Raw genomic sequence first — 4,837 nt, 5'->3', positions numbered from 1 at the left:
TAAAAACAAAACCAGATAATAAGATAAAAATAATAAAAACATTTTGTCTTCCTTTAGACTGGACTGTATGGGCCCAGTGACCAGTTTGCAGAAGCGGGCAAGCACCCTAGCAACTCAAATCATTGTGCCAGAAGTACTGGCATATTTTGGAGAGCGCTGCTAGTGACGTGCAGTAACAAATAGGCACAGTTCTGGAAAATGTGCTGGACTGCACCAGAGAAACAGACATTTTGTTCAGGCAAGTGCTGTTGAGATGAGCAATCTGTAATTTGATGCTGCATTTGCTATATACATATTTATAAACACGCACAGACATACGCAGGTGAATGATGTAATCTTAAGAGTCTTTGCACTTTTTCTGGCCAAAACAGGCAGTGAATCAGTTCGGCACTAATTTAGCTTGTCCCACTTCAGTGAAACATTTGAAGGTGGTTGTGCGTATACGGGCTTTTCTGGACGAGTGCCTCCAAGTATATTTACATGGAACCATTTCATTGTGGCCGGTGTTACCGGTAAAAACAGAGTATAACAGAGTATAACAGCTCTCGTGGAGCTGCCTGGTTGCTCTCCGCAAGAGACTGAGTGCTGGAATCATGGTGCTGTCTCAGCACTGTGGGAGAGACGTAGCCGTCTCCTACCTGGTGATTCCAATGGGAGACCTTGGTGAGAACTACAGTGGTGTCACACAGAACGTCTCAGCCACAGAAAAGGTCTAGGGGAGCAAGCACAGCCAAGCAAGATTTGAGAGAACAAGTTTCACCCCCCCAAAAAGACAACAAAAAATCACTAGCAAACCGAAAAAAAAACAAACCAAAACAACCACTGCTACCAAAACAAACCAGGGTAGTCTGAACAGCTGAGCCAACACCCAGCACAGTGCAAAGGAGAGAAGAGGAATTCAAATTCACTTTGAAAACAGGGCAGAGGAAGATGGAGGACATTTAGAAATTGGAAGGCATGTCAGCTGAGGACACGTCAATGTTTAAGGGCCAAACAAACAAACAAGCCAACAAATAAATAAAAATACAATGCAATACAATACAATACAATAAAAAGGAAGATTTTTTTGAACTATTACTAGTCCTGAAAGAGAGCTGCAGTGCAAGAAGCATCTCTGGATGCATCAGGTGTGCACTCGCTTTTGCTTTGCTCCACTGACATTGCATACACAGAGACAGGGAGGACTTTTGTGCTTCTCTAAATGGATGTGTTTGGAATATGATTTGTGATAACTCATCTGCATCAAATGAAAAGAACAAAAGTAATTGACGACAGGTGTTCTAAGGTACCGTGGTTTTGTGTAGATCTGCAAAAATAGAGTCCTGACATCTATCTGCCTTGAATTATGGAATTTGCTTTTCATGATCCGTGAGACGTTAATGTTTTCAGTACAAGGAGCGACTTGGGAGGAGGCTGAAATGGCTATTTGTAAGGTAAGTAGGTTCCCTGAGAGACTTGAATTTGAGTTTCTTTTCTGTTTTCATAGCCCAATACTTCCTTTCCCTCTGGAAGCTACTTTAAGTCTGTGGATTCTCTTCTCTACGGTTTTGCCTTTATCCAAAAGGAGAAGCAGGGAAGTTTGCCCCAGGTTTGGTGGCTCTGATTTCACACAGCGCTCGGGAAGCCGACGTGTCTCAAAAACCCCAAACTGAAAGGCAGACGAAGCCATGGGATTGCAACACGCCGAGGACCTTGAGCTACGAAGCATGCAATGGAAGGCAGAATCACAGTGGATGTGTAAAGAGCACTGGTGTGCGGCCATGCGGGAAGCCGAACGGTGATGGGTGACGTTGGCACCAGCTGCCACCGAACGGCACGGGGTGGCTGGGGCGGGAGGGCGGTGGTGCTGTCGGGTTGGGTCAGGGGTGGAAAAGGCCTCGAAGGGGCCCTGCAGGAGTGCTGGACGCGGGGGGGGGGGGGGGGGGCCCACATTCCTGGTTTCCTGCTGGGCGGTCTCGGCTGGGCCCTGCTCAGCAGTCTGCTCACATCTGCTCACGCGGAGAATACCCAGCTTCCTTTGTCTAAAGTGTTGAGTGGTTATGAATAGTAAGGATAGACTATCTGTAATTATTTTTAAATAATTAATGGTTTTGTTAGATCCCTTCACTTTTACATTAGGTTTCTGTTAATGTAAGTTAAATCAAAATGTACTTCAGTTTCCAGGCAGCTCCCAAATGTATTTTTCATTCTTTCATAACATTACTTCAAGCACTCTATGAGGTGTCTGTGACCAAGTCGGCTCCCGAGCCGGCAGCCTCCCGTCCTCAGCATCTCGGAGAGAGCCCCGTCGGGCGACCGTTCCTCGGGGGGCGATAAGGCAAAGCGGCGGATTCCCTCGTGGCTGCCGGGTGCCACCCCTCGGCGCGACGAGGACCTCGGCGGCCCCGGGGCTGCCCCTAAAGGCGAGGGGCGAGCTAACCCGGAGCCCCCCGCCCGTCCCGCCCCCTGCCCGTGCGGAGCTAAGCGCGCTCGTTCAACACAAACGCCGCTAAAACTGCCGGGATAAATTATGCAGAGGGATTTCAGGATTTCTTTCAAGTAATTAAGTTTCGATTTCTTGCGTTTATTTCAGTGCCAGGAAGCACGGGCCGCCGCGGATGGCGAAAAGTCTCCATTGATCTTTCCGGGCTGGAAGTTTGATTTCGTGACCAGACCCGGAGCGGGGCGGGGAGGCCGCGGGGACCCCCGCCGGTGTGAGGGCAGCGGGTAGGGAGGGGCGGCGGCGGCGGGGCCGGGGCTGTCCGCACGGCGCAGCCCCGCGGGGGCGGCCGGGTCGGGCGCTGCCCCGCGCCGAGATGGGGCGCTCTGCGAGCGGAGCCCGCATCCGAACGAATGAAAAATTGATGGGGCGCATTAGGTTCGGTAAAATATGAATGCGCGGCTTTAAATTTTAATCGTAAATCAGAACGCGGATACGTGAGAGGCGACAGGGATTTTTCTTCAGGTGTCCGCGCGGGTCAGGCTGGGGGCGTGGGCTGGGGGAGGATCTCCCTTCCTTTAGAGCCCTCGGCTCCGGGGGCTGCCGGCCGGCTCCTGCTTCCACCCCCTGGCTCCGTCCTGCGTCTGGGCGGGGGGACAGAGGCACCGCTGTGCGTCTCTCCCTGAAAGAAAAAAAAAAAAAAAAAAAAAGGATAAAAAGAAAAATCACAGATGAAAGCCACAAAAACAATCGTTCCAAAAATGCGACCGCGGTGCCGCGGGCAGAGAGAGACCCGCGCTGAGTGGCGGGCGGGGACCGCGCGCTGTGACCGGGACGCGGGCGGGGAGGGGATGGAGCTGGGCGGTACCCCCACGGGGGCCGTGCGGGCTCTCCGCGCTGCGGTGGCAGGCAGGGGAAGGGGGGGGCGCGGGGAGAGCCGCTCCGTGCGCCCCGAGCCCGTCCGACCCCGTCCCGACCGCGTGGGGCGGCGGCGGTGCGCGGCGGTTTGCGGAGAGCTGTCAGATGTGATTACTATCCAGATTAATTCATATTAACGATATGCATCCTCCGCGCTCCCATGTGACGGCATACATTAGAACAACTATTGCAAGTAATTAAACTCAATGCGGGAGGGGTTAAAGATACGTCGTGGGGAGATTTTATTGCGATGGAACTCCTCGTCAATGTTGAGCCGGAGCGCGAGACGCGCAGAGAGCCCTTTTCCTCGAGGCCGCCTTCCCCCGGACCGCCCGGCGGAGCGAGGTACTTCTGCCTCTTTCTTTGCTTCTTCCCGGCGAGCGGGGATCCTCGCCGCGGGGCTCGGGGCACGGCGAGGGCCGGGCTGAGGCCGGGGCTCCTGCGCGGCTCTGCGCGGCTCTGCGCGGGCCCTGGGTGGCAGCGCCCGGAGCCCCGCGGAGCCCGAATGATTCTCGGTGGAGTTTTGTCGGGCGTCGGAACGGCTCGGCGGTTTGGGCTGATGAGCCGAGCAGGAAGGCTTCTGAAGATTAAGCAAATTGGACAACCCTCGTTAATTAGAACATAATTTAAAGTTTGAAATGATATCACTCACGAAGTCGCCTAATTAGCATGGCGGCGTGTTAATGGCCTGCTGAGACGCGGGGCTGCGGCGTGAGCTCCTCGAAGGCTCCCAAGAAAATCCTCTTTCCTGTGTTGTCATTAATAAAAGATTTCTATAGACTTCAGCCTTTCAACGGTGACACACAATTTATAGTACACACAATGCGTTAGCCCATAGTGCCGCTCGATTTTTTTACTATTATGAAAACTAATAAATTCGTCAAGCTGAATTAAGCATACAAATCAGATGAGGCATAACAGATTACATATTGAAGCGCGGTGTCTCCCGAGCCTAAATGAAATTTCAATCTAATAATTCCTTCCTGGCCCGGCCGTAATTTGTTTAGAGATGTTGTTCTACTTCTTTCCAAGCGCTATTCGCACCATAATTAAATGATACTCAAGCTTTTAACTTTGATTTATTTCATTTCTCCGAGCCGGCGACAGTGAGAGCTGATACAATGCAATTTTTTTCTATTTCCCTTAAAATTACCAACTCTGCTGTTTAGGTGAGAAATTAAACACCTAAGCACTTATGTAAACCTTCCCTCTGCAAAGTAAAATTCATGGAAGCAGACCCGGCCGCCTCGCGGACCTCCTCGCTCCTTTCCCTCCCTCTTTCCCTTTCGCTTTCGGACACGGAGTCCTGTGGGACCCCATTCGGCCCCGGGCCAGACCCGGCCGCCGCCCCGCGCCTCCCCCTGAGCCCTCGTGAGCAGAGCCCGGCCGGGCGGCTCCGGGCCCGCGGGCTCGTTTGGAGCCCGGACGGCACTTTTCCTTCCGTTTCCTTTTATTTTTTCCTTTTCCTTTCTTTTTTTCCTTCATTTATTTATTCAGTTA

This window comes from Centrocercus urophasianus, unplaced genomic scaffold, assembly GCF_019232065.1.
Source record: "Centrocercus urophasianus isolate 14NV4802_14NV808 unplaced genomic scaffold, USGS_Curo_1.0 seq_3, whole genome shotgun sequence".
NCBI classification, from domain to species: Eukaryota; Metazoa; Chordata; class Aves; order Galliformes; family Phasianidae; genus Centrocercus; species Centrocercus urophasianus.
The sequence above is the reverse complement of the archived record's forward strand: the minus strand, read 5'-3'. Positions refer to the sequence as shown.